Here is a 17,058-nt window from a genome sequence, read left to right on the forward strand (position 1 = left end):
CTCTCGTTTCCTTGATGCTTGTGGTGTGTGTGTGTTTTGTGTGTCTCCCTTTTCTTCATCCAGGTGAGCACCATACACACCGCTGTGACTGACACTGGCTGGCAGAAGAGGCATCTCAGTGGCTGGCTGGCTGCCTGGGCACTTTACAACTATCTTTGCCGTCTGACCAGGCGGGGAGTTTTGCAACCCACCTCTCCAAATCTGCAGGGAGCCAAAAAGCGGAAGCAGAACCACAGCCATCAGCCAGCTGCTGGCGGAGCAGGGGAAGGGACCGCAGGACATACTGGTGGCTTTTGGAGAACCAGTGGTGAGGCTGATGGCGGAGTTTGGCAACAGGGCGCCTGGCACCGGCAATGCGGGGATGACCCCCTCCCCAAGCCCAGCACGAGGGAAGGTGGCCTTCAAAGCAGGAGATGGAGAAGGAGGCGGCGGTGGAGGTGGTGGTGGTGGAGGTGGTGGTGGTGTGAGAACCCACCTGGACAACACTGGCAACAGGGTCTCTAATGGGGACTGTGCTCTGGTGGGAGCCAGAGAAGAGTTCTCAGCCCAGCCTGGCAGCCCTGGCATAGAAAGAGGATGTTCCACCTTGCAACCAGAAGGCAAAGCTGGGATTCCCAAGAAAACCAGCATTATCAAGGTAAGAGGATGGGCCTCTTGGGATATTTCTCATGCTGTTTGGAGGCCAGAAGGTGCAAAAAAGACAAGGATCTGGTGGGATTGCTGGAATCACTGGGGTTGAAGGATAGCATGGGCTGTAAGTGCGTCCAGATTTGTGGAGGTGGTTTTCAGGGAAGCTTTTGAGTGGGGGGGGAGAGCAGAACCGGTGTGTTGAGTTTGGAGGTGTTTGTGCCAGGTGACAAAGTTGGGGAGCGTGGATGTTCTTCTGCAATGGAAGGAAGATGCTGCTATCTAGTCACAGTGGATTCAGCCTGCCATGCAAAACTTGTGATTGCGTAGGTTATTGCTGATTCTGTGGAATGCTGCCTGCACCTGTGCAGAGCAATTTTGGAGCTTGCTGACAGACTCGCAGCAAGTGATGCGAAAATCGAAGATGAATGACAGAATGGGAGAGAAATATGAATGCCCTCCTAAAGGTGACAGCACATCCATCAAAAGACTGTTTATGATAGCTCTACCTGCAGTTCCAGCATTACTTAACTGTTATCTAGATATTGATGTTCCTGGTACACATTGAACAGACAGAGGAAGGTTAAACAGTGCAGGCCGGCGATATAAGTAAAATATGAAGGGCTTCTGGTTATCATCTTTAGTAAATGCAAAGAGAACAGCTAGGTTTGTTTTATATGTATATGCACTGTCTCTGTGTGTGTACGTACATGTACACCATGGCTAGAGGGCACAGGATTCATTAAGAGCTGAATTGCATCTAATCCACACAGGCAATTTTAAGCAGAGACAAGTTTCACTTAAAGTTATATAAAACTGCCAGATTGCTGTGTGTGGAGATGCATGCAGCAATTTCATGGCCAGTGTCATCTCCCCATGAAGACAAGAATAAATATTTCCAGTCACTTCTCATGAATGAAATGTCTAGTCTGTTAACAGCAGATCTGCAGTTCTGCAGGATTCTGTTTTGAGAATCAAGGGGAGGACAAGGACAGACGGTGGCAGAAAGTATTTTACAATTATACCCCCACCCTTCCTGTCATCGAAAAGTGATACTGGTTATTAGTCACTCACAGCAGCATGCATGTGTGATGGGAACATCTGCAGTAGAGTGACAAACTTCTGTTGCCTCTTGTGCAAGTATAATTTAATACTAATTGAGTCTGCCAAATGTCTTTGGACCTGAGTCCAGAGTTAATTTCTAACCGTGTAGTTGTGTTATCTGGCAGTCCAACGAAAGATATTGTGATTGCTTATGTATTATTGGAGTAGGGTAAAATGATTTTCAACATGTTTGTTTATATAGCAGCTTATGCTTCAGAAGAGCTGGAGTAAATATGCATTTTAAAGGTATGGCTAGCTTTAAGAGTAGAATAGGAAGTTGTGGTGTAGTAGTATAAGAATGGACTTTGCCTGCCTCACATACTGAATTTTACATAATTCATTTCTCTTTAACCAGGACTGTAAAACTGAAGATTTGTCTCCTAGATCTTTTGGACATTACTGCTCAGTACATAAAAGGCTGCTTTATACAGTGTTTAAACCATGATTCATCTAGCTCAGTATTGTCTGACAGTAGCTCTCCAGGGTTTTACATAGGGGTCATTGCTAGCCCTTACTTAGGACTGAACTGGGAATTTTATGCATGCAAATCATGTGCTCATCCACTGAGCTATGGCCCTGTCTCCCAAATTGCTTTCCATTATGTAAGCCTGTATTCACATAATCTGCTCAGTATTATTACTGTCATTGGCTGCAGGACAGTAAAGTATAGTTTGAGTTCCAGTAAATACTTTTTAGGTATTTTGGCTCATATTTATTTTGGACTGGAGTGACAATCATGTCTATAGCCTGATCCTATACATGTTTACTTGGAAGTTCTGGTCTACTTATAGTACAGTCCTATGCATATCTACTCAGAAGCACATCCCATTATGTTCATTCGGTCTTATTTCCAAGAAATTGTGCATAGCAGGGGTGCCCAAACCCCAGCCTGGGGACCATTTGTGGCCTTCAGGGACCCTCAATCCAGTTGCGTGGAGCCTCCAGTGTCAAATGAGCCTCTAGCCCTCCAGAGACTTGCTGGAGCATGTACTGGCTCGACCTGACTACCCTCAGCACGAAGTCCAACTGTTTGACCTCTCGCGTGAGTCAAGAGCTTCCTCCACTGCTTGCTGTTTCACGTCTGAAGTAGCAGCAGCAGCAGCAAAGGAAAGGCCAACCTTGCATTGTGCAAGGTCTTTTATAGGCCTTGAGCTGTCGAGAGACCTTCATTCATTCATATAACCTCCATCTGTAATATATTCATTGATGTAAATTCATTCAGATTTTAAATGTAAATTAATTATTTTTTTCCAGCCCTCCAACACAGTGTCAGAGAGATGATGTGGCCCTCCTGCCAAAAAAAGTTGGGACACCCATGGTGTATAGGATTGTAGCCCAAGTTTAGTAAGTTTTACTCTCCTGTAAGTGTGAATAGGATCAAAGTCATAGATATTTAAAATGGGCAGAAATTTAGAATGTACTGATCATCTTTACTACCCAAGGGTGTATCAACTTCTGTGGCTAGATATACATAACTGTTCAACTGTTTCCTCCACACATATGCTAAACTTGTCTCTGCTTATGCTAATTTGCATCAGTTATCTTTTTCTTAGTAGAACTATTGCTGTAGTATAGACTTGGCTGCTTTATAATGCACATTCCAAAGTACATGGTTGTTAATTCTAGAGTTTGGCAAAACTCATTATAAATTAGTAATCTTAATACAGCTATATTCTCTAACTAAGTTCTAACAACATGTGCGTGCTCACATGCATTTGTTGCATGGGTATCTGTGCCTCTTTTATTAATCTGGAGCTTCTGAGTTATGAACTAAAAACTGATGTTCAAATGAGAAGCACAAATATGAATGCATGGAAATAATTTAAACAGTCTTATTATATTATCATTGTCTACCATGTTGACTACAAAATTGGCATTTTGCACATTTCCCCCAAGTATTTTATAATTTTTAAAAAAAATAAACAGTATTTGGGGATCTGGTTGTTCTTGTTATCATAACTTTCTCTTCCTTCCCCTTCACGGTATTACATCTTTGCATTGCCTGATCTCGTTCTTGCTCCTATGAACCACTCTGCTTTCATAGCAGAGTTCTAGTTTGATGATGCATCCCTTGTAGTTGATGAAGTTGATGATACATCCCCTGTAACAGTCCTGGCACCTGGCCCTTACTTTGGTACTACAGCTGGATGTTTGTGTGAAATACCTGCTACCATAAGAACAGCCCCACTGGATCAGGCCATAGGCCCATCTAGTCCAGCTTTCTGTATCTCACAGTGGCCCACCAAATGCCCCAGGGAGCACACCAGATAACAAGAGACCTCATCCTGGTGCCCTCCCTTGCATCTGGCATTCTGACATAACCCATTTCTAAAATCAGGAGGTTTGGGACCATGTTTAAAATCACCATGTTTTGGGACTCTGGATTTTCTGCCTTCACGAGGGTTCTGTGTCCTGCTTGTTTTCTTGAAAAACCATTTCCACATGGCAACTTCCTGTGCCTCATTTGTAAATCTTAGGATATGTCTTACTGTTTGGGTTCTTCTGGGTGAACAGAGAGTTTAAATGATAAGTGGAACAGACTTGGATGTTTTTGCCTCCATTTGGTCATGTGTAGGAGGTCACTTTAGCTTCAGTGTCACATAGCTTTGTCCTCATAGCTGGAACTAATACAGTTGCTTAAGAGTGGGGTGATTCATGGAGTAGGATTCTATCTATTATTTTTCTCTATGAAGCATTATACCCTGTACAAATTATAGCAGCAATTTGAAAGTTTCATTTGTAACTTTAAAAATTGGTTTCTTGAGCTTCTATGCCTCTAGCAGTCATATACAAGTCTTTTGATAGTACAGGGGGCCCATGTTATCTGTGGGTGCCAAACGGCCTCCCCAAGCCCTCCACACCCAACCAGAGCACAGCCCTGGAGGGCATCCCAGGCCTCAGAATGCCTTAAGGCAATAAAAAATCACTTCCGGTTTTACGATAAAGTAAAGTACTGGAAGTAGCTTTTTATATTTTTTGCTTTTTTGTGCGTTCTGAGGCCTGCAGCAGCCACGGACAGTTGCACGTGGTCTCTGCAGGCCTCAGAAACCTTCTGGGCCTGACCGGAGCTCAGCTTTTGTTGGGTTTGGAGGGTTGGGGGGGCTCCTGAAAACCTTAGGTTTCAATACCCACAGTGTTCCATATCCACTAGGGTTCCAGGAACAGGGCCGCCGCGGATAATGAGGGTCCCTTGTATTAACTTTCACATTGTTGTTTTCTTATAACTGAATAGTTTGCCTGGCCAGGTATATTGTTAGCTAGTCATAAGGTTCTTTGCTTTCTCAACCTGTTACTGCCTAGCTCCATTTCTCTTGCTTTCTTTTTTCTTTTGTTGTTTCAAATGGTATTGGCATATAGGCTGATCCTTCTGAATAAGGCAAGCAACACATCTCTGTGGAGATTCTGTGGATCTGAACACTACACTAAGGGCTAAATCCCATCAACTTTCCAGCCCTGTTGCAGTCATGTCAGTGGGGTGTGCATTGCACCCTGTCTTGGGAGGGTAGTTAAGGAGACCTCCACAAGGTAAGGGAACATTTATCTCTTTGCCTTGGGGCTGCATTGCAGCTGCACTGGCAAGTTGGATAGGATTGGGCCCTATCTCCCTTACCTACTTACTAGTTAGGTTTCAAGGGTCTGTATGGAAGTTGAAGTTATGGAAGTTGAAACAGCTGGTTCTTGCTAGCTCACCGCTATTATGTTTGCGTGAATGCACCATCAAAGGACATATTGCACCTGCATGAAAGCGCCGATGCAGCCATCTGTAATTTTGGGAGCCAGTGTATTGATAAATCTCCACATATGCTTAGAAGAAATAGCAATTTTCTAGTATTCATGCTTCACTTATATTACGTAAAATTGAGTGTACCATTCTGATTTCTCTTGGACACAAATGCTGCGGAGAGCTACATGTTAGTGCATTTGGTTTTTTGTGATAAATGTGTCCATTAAGTTTCATTTTATGTTACTCTTGAAACATTTTTATTGCAAACTTCTGTACCAAATACAGTGGTGCCTCGCACAACGAAATTAATTCGTTCCGCGAGTCCTTTTGTTATGCGAGTTTTTCGTTTTGCGAAGCGCGTTTTCCCATAAGAATGCATTGAAATTTAATTAATGCGTTCCCATGGGCAAGAAAAGTCAGAACAAAGTCAAATTTGGTTTACAAAGTGTTTATTAAGTGCTCTTTAAAGGCATACATACTATGCTGAGGATTTCAAAAACGGGGGGGGGGATGCTGAGTGGGGAGCTTGAAGGCTGTAATCCTGTGCATACTTTCCTGGGAGCAAGCACAATGGGACTTACTTACATAAACTGACATGAAGATCCTCCCCTTACTAGGATGAACGGGATCATAAACTGACATGAAGATCCTCCCCTTACTAGGGTGGACGGGGTCATAGACTGACATGAAGATCCTCCCCTTACTAGGGTGAACGGGATCATAAACTGACATGAAGATCTTCCCTTTAAAACAAACCAAAGCAAAACAAAAAAAAATTCGTCTTGCGAAGCACAGGTCATAAAAATTCGTTGTGCGAGTTACCAAACTTCGCAAAACGCTTTCGTTCTGCGAGTTTTTTGCTGCGTGGGGCATTCGTTATGCGAGGTACCACTGTACAGTTTTTTAAAATTAGCAGTGAGAGATGATGAGATTACACATAACTGTTATTGTTGTCTTTATGGACATCCTCCTATTTCTCTTACCCCTGTCATGAATGAATGGGCATGATGAGTGACTAACAGCACATTTAACTGTACAAACCATTTACAAGTGAATCACTCTAAAGAAATGAAAAGTAAATTCTGATCATCCTGAAGGAACCCTGCTAAAGATATAGTGAACAGCAATTATTCTAATTATAGCTATTCTATAGTTGTTTTACCAGACCACAGAAATATGCTATAGCTATAAGGTACAGTATATGTATTTCAGTAGCTTTTTATCTTTTGCACATGTACAGTCCTAGGATAGATAAGAAAGTTCTTGCAAAAGAGGAACGATTTCTCTCCTTATCTTCAGAAAAGTTAGTGACAGCTTCAGCAGTTGATCAATTAAGCACTCCAGGGCACAGCTGGAGCTACTTTAGTACAGATATGTGAGTTGGGAAGAAGGGAAGAACCCAGAAATAAAATGGGATAAATGAAATGGTAAAGACTTCTTATTACTAAGAGTTAAGTCTCCTCACCTTCAACCCCAAATGTTTAGATTTTAAAGTGCAAATAATTTATTGCCATGTATCAATTTAACTTGTTGTAATACTCTGCCAAAACAAAAAGAAAATAAATGAGTCAAGACTGTCTTCTTTTGTTTTAAGGGGAGCTGTTTAGTCTGTGCAAAAATGTATAATACTGTAACAAAGGACAGGATTTCATTGAGTTGCTTGCAAGTAAATCTCTGTTTAGACTGGTCTTGACCCCCCCCCCCTAGGTCTTGCTGTGGTTACTGGAATCCCTTGTTTAAATAACAGTCACCTACAATGCAAGAAGCAGACAAATGTTCTCCAATATGTGTACTTCTGAAAGTAGGCAAGAGTAGACAAAGACAGAGCAAATAAGTACTTCATATTATCGCTAGTCTCAAGCTTTCAGATTTCAGTAACAAGAGAAATATGATACAGCTATCCTAAATGTGTATGTGACAGAATATTTCCTCTTCTATTGCTGCAATAACACTTCAGTCCATTGCAAAAGAGTTGCTATTAAGCAGTACTTCTGTTCCATGTAATACATTTGATATGTATTTGATGGGAATATAAAGGATAATATGTGATTGGGGAAAAAATCGGCTGAAGTTCTCAACCCTGCAGTTTTAGACTTCTTTCCTCAGTGCTCTGTGTACTGATCAACACTGGAATTTTCAGGGCAATTCTTGTTTCAGAATTAAAGTGCAATTTAAAATAATGTGAATTGTTAGACCATGCATAGTACACCTGCAGTGAATAAAAACATTCAGGCTTTTAAATGATTTTGGAAAGAAGTGCTGTCTGAGGCCATGAATCTCTAAAATCTTTTATGGACCACTGCACAAATAAAATGACTAGTAGATTTATTTATCTAGTGTTGAGTTGGATATAATAGAAGCCAAAAATTTGCAATAAGTGTTTCTCAAAGGAGGCAGAGGTGATTCTTTTGTCTTGAGAAACAAAATATTTTTGCTTAATAGCTCTCATTAACGTTCTCTTGAAATGACTGGCCTATTTTGCTAAAAACATCTGTGGTTTTTCCACAGGGGTATTGACAGTGTGGACTACTGTTTCCAGCACACATACTGATACATAAGTCTTGCTGAATGTGATGAGATTTATTCCATTGTAAACATGCTATGTTAATAAAACTAGCACAAGCTTTTTCCAGTACAGACATGTTCCCATATTTGCCAGGTATCCATTCCAGGACACCACCACCACCACGCCCCCGCGAACATGGAAACTGCAAAAAACTGTGGAACCCTTTCTCCGTGGCCCCTGTGGCCCCCACATGCCCATTAACATTATTTAAATGCTTACTGGCCGAAAATGTTATTACTTTTCAGGTTGCTATAAGCATACAAGCTTACGGTGATGCGCAGATTTGCCTGTTGGCTGCCTGAACACTTAAAAATCTAGATCAAGGTTAAGAGGAAGTGAAAGTTAACTGATCTAGTTTTTTTTTAAAGTGTTCAGACTGTTGGGATACTGTGTATGTATCTTATAGTGACCTGTAAAGCGCCTTCAGTCCGCTAAGTATTTAAATAACATTAATGGGTGTGCAGGGGGAGGGCGGATTCGCAGATAATTGAATCCATGGATATGGGGGCCCGTCTGTATTGAGTTTCTTAAATGTGACTATATTTCTTCTTTCAGATGTAATTTTATAACTTGGCATTGTATGTTAATGCTTTTTCTTTCTTTTTCTTTAGCCTCTCCAGATCAAAACTGCATTGCTGAAAATTATTGTACAGTATTGGGATATGTATTATATTTTCTTGTGCTTTTTTGGCTGTGTGTGTGTGTATGGAATTTATTCTTGTTTATGGGTTTGTAACATTATCTTCCCACTACCAGAGGATAGTCCAGGCCCTGGTAGAGTTCCATGAATAGATATGCTATGGTCCTGAAAAAAGTAGCAGTCATTTGTGCCTTTGTATGAATCTGAGAGCTTGATTTGAAAATGTGTAGTAACATAACGTGGTAAAAAACCTTTTCATTACTTCCACTTAGTACATTTAGTGTTCTTATATGGTTGGTTAAGTTCATTTGCATATGACCAGAATGGAGAGATAAGAATGTTTTATAGAGGTCTTCTTTGTAGTATTAATAGCAACATTTTGTTTTTGCCTGTATTTTAGGCTAGTATTATGCAGCTTGTATCATGAAAATAGCAGTTGCATTCAGACAGAGATATGATTGGTAGCCTCTTTTTAAAGGTGGCTTGATATTTTTCAGTGGAATAGTTCACAGATAGAGCAAATGCTCAGTTGCTTGGTTGTCTGAGACAACTAGCAATTTTACAGGAATGACTGCTACTGTTTTAGTTTGCAATCTTTATTATGTTTTCCTCTTAAACCGACCTTCTTAGATAGGTCACATTTTTCTCTTTAATGAGATTGCTACCTGTTCAACATAGGAGTGGAATTTGAACTTTTGTCTTTCCTATACCTTTGAGTTATTTAACTGCTACATAATGTTGCCTCTGTACTAGGACAGAGGGTAAAATGCTGGGGTGGGACCAAACAAGTAAGTTTCCATTCTTCATGGTTGTACTAGACTTTCTGTGAAAATGCTGAGTAAAATTTAGCAAAAATTATATCAAAAGCAACCATTTTGGAGCCTCATGCAGCAGAAGTATCTCCTAATTTTTTTTTCTTTGCCAAGGCTTTGAGGCTAGGTTTGACATCAAGCTGTAAAGCTAAATACCGTAGTAATAATGATCAAGGAGCAGCTTGTGTATGGCATAGGCATACCCTTCATGCATGCAAGAGGTATGCTGCCTGTCTTATTCCTGAGTTCAGGGTCCCCTCCCCATGATCAGATATCTCTCTTGATGCAGGTGCTGTTGCCCTCCCCAGTTGGGATTTTTTAGGTAGGGAAGGAAGGTGACCACTCCTTTCATAGTATACAAACCACTCCTCTCGTATGACTTAATTGCTGCAGGGTATTTGCCCCAAGCATTCAACCCCAAGGTTGCATTCAAAGGTTAAGGTCAATATAGTACAGAAATTTGCAGTTTCCAGTGTTAAAGACTCTGTTTCCTCAAAGCATGTAACCTTAGTATATCTCATGTCTGTTGGCTGTTACCATGCATGGCAAATAGATACAGCATTCAGTTCTTGAAGGAAAAGCAGAAACCTGTCTCCATGTGGGGTGTGTGTGTGTGTGTGGAGAGAGAGAGAGAGAGAGAGAGAGAGAGAGAGAGAGAGAGAGAGAGAGAGATGGATGGTGTCAGAAGAATTTAATTAGCCAAGGGCCCAGTAGTCAGCCTCTCTGTCTGAAAAAATATATGTACTGACCTCTAGTTACATATTTGTAATCTTCACATAAACAGAGGAATTTGCCAGTGCAGTTGTTGAAAGCTTGGGGATTTTTTAAAACCTTTTCCCTGAAATGCTATTATTTTTAAAAATTTAGTTCAGTGCTTTTAAAAATTTAAAACAGGAAGTGTGCAGATCTCATAGCTGCAGAGAAAATATTGAAGCAGAAGGGATAGTTGATGGTAAAAGAACTGAGAAAGGGCATTATGAGAATGTCATTTCTCCTTGAGTCAAAAGTTTCCTTTATGGAACAAATGCGAGGAAAGAAACTATGATTGCCCTTAACTTCTTAAGGAATTATGTTTTAGGGTGGGGCACTGCTTGTTTATCTTCTGAATCTGTTCGGTTCTACTTTTCATACACTTAGGTGTGGTGCTGTCAGTTCCTGTTCTTAGTGACAGAGGGTAGTGTGTTTATTGTGTGTAGGTTGATTGCAGGAAAAGCTAGTACAGGACAGGAGTATGACCAAGGTTTAGACCTGCGACCTGTTTTCGTGCCAATTCAATTTTATCCCTGGAATACTGAAGTTATGACAAGTGCACAAGAGTTTCTGTGTAAGGTGTCTGAGTTAACTCAGGGCATGGGACATGAGCTGTTGTGTCAGCTCTATCAACAGAGAAAGACAGATGGCCTGTTCAGATGTTATTCTACCCTACTGAAAATAACTATTTACAAGTCCTCTGGCAGATATTGATAATGGGTTTCAGGTTCATGTGCTCCATCCTGCCTGTTTTCCTTAAAGAGGGAAGTGACTTGGTTATCACTAACACTTTTAATTGTCATTAGTTCAGTGCATTAATAAGATAATGTTGCCTGTGCATGAGTGACTTTTGGAATGTTTCTTACAATGTATGCACTCCTTGTCTTTGCAGCATCATTAAGTAAACTGTGGAATAGGTGTGTAAACTTCCTGTGTCTAGGCAAAAATCTAATAACCCTCCTTTAAATTTGAAATAAATTGCATAATCATTTAGGCACAAGTCCTACATACTTTCATATATGCATCAATGAATGCGACTGTGTGTGCCCCTAAACCTTTTTAGGATTAGGGCTTTACTATATTAAAAATCTTCTCTGTATTTAATGTTGTGGCAGATTATGACTACAATGAGTTCAGATTCAATTTAACCAAATCGCTACTTAGACGTAATCAGTTATGCCCTCCTGTTCTAATATAAAAAAGACTTGGCCTTTTTCATCTGGTTCCAAACAGACATACTTGGAACACGTCTCATTGAAGTAGAAGTAGAACTACTTCTTAATAAATATGCTTAAATCCCAGTGTAAGGTAGTAATTCTTTTAACTTGTAAGGAATACATTTATTTTAATACATTTTATCTCATGACTATTTCTTTTGCGGATTTGTTTTGAATTGTCTATATAGACTCCCATAATGAGTGTTGAAATTGAATCTTTATCTTAAAAGCACAGAATGAATTCACCTAAGGCTGCTTTGTATGTGTAAATGAGGTATCTCCATAGCTGATGAAGACATCATTAATTATGTGTATGGTACCATTGATGTGGTGTTTCACAGAGCACTAAGCTTAAGGACAGGTCCCTCCCTCAAGGAGTTTACAGTCTAATATCCTAGGAGACTTGGAGCTCTGTCACCAAAGCTGACTGTGCACTGATGGAAATAGAATGTTCTGCTAAGGCAGTAAACCACAGATGGCATCCAGAGGTGTCTATTGCTTGTGGAAATGGCATTGTGTTCATGGAAGGACATTACGCAAGGTTGTTACATAGGTTTAACTTACCTCTGATCCAGAGTAGTCCTTGCACTAGCAGAAAACATCACAGAACACATTTCACTATGTCATGCACAAGCTCGTTGCACAAGCTGAAAAATCCTCTCCCGTTGGTGGTTGTGTAACATTGTGGAGCACCACCCTGGTAACACTCCTTCTGCAAGCTTCTCTGTGGATGTCACTCCAGAAGTCTGTGGAACTCTGATGTCACCATGATCAGAATCTGCCTCTTGGACCACTGCTGGTGCAATCCTGTACATGCCTAGTCAGAAGTAAACCCCCGGAGTACATTAAGACATACTCCTGGGTAAGTGCATAAAGTATTGCAGTTTGTGAGTCTTTGTAGAGTTATTCCTGTGACAAGTCTTCACTGCCCTTTCAGAGGTTTGATTAGGCTTCTTGTTATCCTGGGGCTGAGTTATTTGTAAATTAATTAGCAAGTTGCTTAGTGCTGTACCAGCAGCAGCTGCAACTTCATATAAAGAAAGAAGGAGGGGGAAGTGGTAGTAGTCAGTCTTGCTTACTGACTCAGTAGAGCCTTTAGTACCTGGTTCTTTAAATTAAGGAGATGCATTGAAGCTATCTCTTCATAAGTTCCTTTTGAACCAACCTACTAATTATCTTTGGGACCTGGTTTTTCTGAATTGCAGATGGCAGGAGACCAGGTTCAGTCAATGGCAGGGCAGACTGACTGGTCTTGACTAGAGTCATGTCTAGCGTGAGCTTCTGGGAGAGGTGACAATTGGTTTATCTGTTCTTGCCAGCTGTGTCCTCCACAGTCCACTCCTCTGCTCTCAGTCTTGGTCACCCATTCAAGGGAGCTGATTCTGCTTAGCTTTTTAAAGTAAGGCAACAGATCAACTTCCAGAAGGCACCTCCTTCCCATTTATAGGAAGCGTCCTTTATGGAGATAAAGATAAGAGATTGTAAATGAAAGAAGGAAATTTTACTCTCCGTGGCAGCCGTTTTGAACTATGCCATGGCATATCAGTGTGCTGTGAATGGTCAGCAGGTGTGCCGTGGGAATTTGGCGGAGAGTCAATTATTAGTAGGTCCATTTTGGAATGTGAGCTCCTTACCGAAAGCATGGTGTGCATTGTCAATTGTCAAAAAACTGATGGTGTGCCTTGACAATTTTAGTACCTTTTCAGTGTGCCGTGAGATGAAAAAGGTTGAAAACCACTGCCCCAGGTGATTTATTTCTCTTGCTGTATATCCTCCCTTCCACCAATGATTTCATAATTATCATCATGTCAGCCCTATGTTGGCTTGAGAGACAGTGAGTTGCACCTAGCAAGCTTCTATGGCTCATCAGAGATTTGAGTCCATGTTTCCCTGCCAGTCCTAGTTCTATATTCTGTCCTCTAGACCAGCCATTCTTAGCCTTTTTTTTTTTTTTTTTGGCTACAGTCTCTTAGGAGCTCTTCTCAGGTTCCAGGGCCACGCCTGTCAAACAAGGATACAATATAAACATAAAATCCCCTTCTCACGGTTTTTAGTCTGTGGTTCCCTTCAGATGTGCCAGGGCTGCCCAGGAGGCCATATAGCTCCCATTGAGAATGGCTACTCTAGATTGCACTGCTTTTATAATACTCAACTTCATACATGTTCTGTTTAAAAGACACATTTGATTGACATGTTTCACGAAAAAAGCAACCCAGTATCATTAGTCTGTAGGAGCAACTGCATTCAGATGTCTCTATGTGATCCTTCAGAGGCTCTTTCCAAAGTTATTTTTAAATAAACATGTGGCCAACCACATTCCTCGGTCAGTAGCTGCCAGCCTGTCCTCTGGAATGGCTTTTCTAACTATTTGCTTTCTGTAAGTAGTTAACTGAAAGCTGAAAATTCCCCTTCAGTGGAGTTAGCTGACTAATCCACTGGTCCTTTACCAAAACTGGATGCTTGTCATTTTGATTGCATTGTAAATGTTAGAATAACATTAAAATGTTGGTAAACTCTTTGAACCATGACTGATCCATCCATGAGGCCAAGTGAAGTGGTTGCCTGAGGCAGCAGATTGGGTGGGGATACCCCCATCTGTTCACCCATTTCTTTCCACTGCTCCTCCTCTCACTCCCTGGATTGGAAAAGTTAGAGGAGACAGGGTGGGAAAAGAGAGTGGCAGGCTAGAGGAGGTATTCTCAAACTTTCCCATGCCACAACCCACCTGTTCTGCGGCACCTTTGCTGCGACTACCTCCTTTGGTGCTGGGCCTCCATGGGCCTCTGGAAGCAACCAGAAGTCCCTTTCATAAACCTGGCATTAAACTGGAAGTGACTTTCGGGCTGCTTCTGAAGGCCTGAAGAGACCTGGTGTGGCCTCCAGTTGTGTCTGGAGGGCTCCAATTTGGAGCCAACCAGACACAAGGGCATGTGGGAGGGCCCAGCCCAGGACCCCACTGGACATCAGACCATGATCTACCAAGTGGGTCCCAACCCTCAGTTTGAGAAACCCTAGGTTAGAGCAGCCAAGAGAGAAAACATCCACCACTCTACACTCCATGCTTCCCCCCCCTTCTCTCCCTCTCTTCATTCTCCAATTCAGGGAACAGGAAGAACAGAGACTGGCATATCACCAGGTGTCATTTGGCACACTGCCTCAAGTCCTGCAAGGTCTTGGGCCAGCCCTGCTTTGGTCACACTTTGAAGTGCACATGTATTGTATACTGATTGACTGTAAAATGGGTAAGACCAAAGTGTGAAACCTTGTTTGTTCTTCTTGGAAGTCCAGTGAATATCTTTTCTAGGTGTGGAAGTGAGTTTCTCAAACATCATATCTTGATTTTGTCTTCCTTCCTTCCTTCCTTCCTTCCTTCCTTCCTTCCTTCCTTCCTTCCTTCCTTCAGAAAAAGACAATAACTATAGCATTTTAGAGAGAAATCTATGAACTCTGCAGTTTGTGCCTTAGCTTAGCTATGGCATTTAACATATATTGCCATGACAGCACATAAGTTTTTTTGTCCTCTGAGTTGTTCAAAAGATAAATGCTTGATGCATTGCACTGTTTTTGTTTGTATTGGCAACCTTCAGTCTCGAAAGACTATGGTATCGCGCTCTGAAAGGTGGTTCTGGCACAGCGTCTAGTGTGGCTGAAAAGGCCAATCCGGGAGTGACAATCCCTTCCACACCGGGAGCAAGTGCAGTCTGTCCCTGGTCTGTCTCCCTGGCTATGGGCCTTCCTTCTTTGCCTCTTAGCCTCAGACTGTTGGCAAAGTGTCTCTTCAAACTGGGAAAGGCCATGCTGCACAGCCTGCCTCCAAGCGGGCCGCTCAGAGGCCAGGGTTTCCCACTTGTTGAGGTCCATCGCTAAGGCCTTCAGATCCCTCTTGCAGATGTCCTTGTATCGCAGCTGTGGTCTACCTGTAGGGCGCTTTCCTTGCATGAGTTCTCCATAGAGGAGATCCTTTGGGATCCGGCCATCATCCATTCTCACGACATGACCAAGCCAACGCAGGCGTCTCTGTTTCAGCAGTGAATACATGCTAGGGATTCCAGCACGTTCCAGGACTGTGTTGTTTGGAACTTTGTCCTGCCAGGTGATGCCGAGGATGCGTCGGAGGCAGCGCATGTGGAAAGCGCTCAGTTTCCTCTCCTGTTGTGAGCGAAGAGTCCATGACTCGCTGCAGTACAGAAGTGTACTCAGGACGCAAGCTCTGTAGACCTGGATCTTGGTATGCACTGTTAATGTAATACAAAAGAGAGAGACATGGTAATTTGAAAAGCTTGCCAAGTTAAATAAAAGCGTTATGCATTTCTGTTTTGGATCCTTGAAAATTCCATCCTGCCTGGGTATAAGCAAATGGGGTTGTAAGTATGATGGTAACTGACTGAGGGCCCAATCCTATCCAATTTCCAGCACTGGTGTAACCACAATGCAGACCCAAGGTAAGGGAACAAATTTTCCCTTACCTTGAGGAGGTCTCTGTGACTGCCTCCCCACTATAAGATGCAGTGCAAACTCCATTGGCAAGGCTATACTGGCACTAGAAAATTGGATAGGATTAGGCCCTTAGGGCGCAATTCAGAGAAGACCTTGGGCCAGCACAAGTCCCTTGCCCTGACCCAGGAGGGCTGCAAATGTGCTGTAAAGCACGTTTGTGCCTCCTCACAAGCAAGCCGGGCAAGTGCACAATAGTCAAATCCAGCCTCCATGGCAGCTTGCGCGGTGAGCCTTTGCATTGGCCGTGCTGGGCTGACGCAAGGCTCTAGGGTAGGGGGAAGGCATTCCGGGGCAGTGGGAAGGCGGGCAATGTGCAGTCCAGGGGGCGGGCAGGTGGGGAGAGGGAGGCGGGGCTGGGACCTGGCAGTCATGCTGGATTCCAACCTCTGTTCCCAGGGAGTTTGGAGCGGCTTCAAGCCTCAAGAGGTGGCGCAAGTCTGAAGAGACCCATAGAGGTCAGGGTGCCTTACCCGGAGGTAAGAGGAAAAGTATCCCCTTACCTCTAACTGAGCCACTTTGGGCCCCTATCCTGTGCTAGGTACAGTGCGAGCCTCTTGGTTTGCCTGTTCCAGCGCAGGGTAGGATTGCACCCTTAGATATGAAAATTACTGTCTGATCTTGCTTGTGTGTATTTAAAAGATTCATACTAGAACAGTTCTGAGCATGATTTCTATATTAGGTCACCCAGAGTAGTCTTTGGACTCACAATATTTACTGTGACCTGGCTTTAGGATGGGAAATATTATATTTTAAAAATATTGTATATGAATAAACAAAGCACAAAGATTATTGAAAATATCCACCCCCATTAATTGAGTTAAAAATACTCTCACATACTCAACTTAGAATGGATTTGTATGTTCCCTTTATGCACCAAAGTTTGTGTTACTTTGTGTGGTAGAGAGACTACCCATGTAAGAGCAAAAGCAGAAGAGATAATTGTAGTTATTTATAGAAATACACCTATGGATACCACACCAGCAAAAAAGCGATCTAATTTACTTACCGAGAAGTATTTCTAACAATGGACAAATTCTGCAATAATAATTTTTGTGTTCTGATGTAACTGTTTGTGGTTGCTTGTTTCCTGTCAGGAAGCGGTGTAGTAAAAAGAGGTTGTG

The 17,058-nt window shown here is 42.2% G+C and overlaps 1 protein-coding gene across 1 annotated transcript in view; it reads left to right on the forward strand.

Annotated features, from left to right (window-relative positions):
* Positions 1–452: 452 nt before the first annotated feature.
* PLCL2 (phospholipase C like 2) overlaps positions 453–17,058 on the forward strand; it is a 106,633-nt gene continuing 90,027 nt past the window's right edge. The window contains exon 1 of the mRNA XM_066631440.1: positions 453–637. The gene's annotated coding sequence lies outside the window, so the exon portion shown is untranslated. The remainder of the gene's footprint in view (positions 638–17,058) is intronic.

The sequence above is a fragment of the Tiliqua scincoides genome, chromosome 5 (genome assembly GCF_035046505.1).
Source record: "Tiliqua scincoides isolate rTilSci1 chromosome 5, rTilSci1.hap2, whole genome shotgun sequence".
Taxonomy (NCBI): Eukaryota; Metazoa; Chordata; class Lepidosauria; order Squamata; family Scincidae; genus Tiliqua; species Tiliqua scincoides.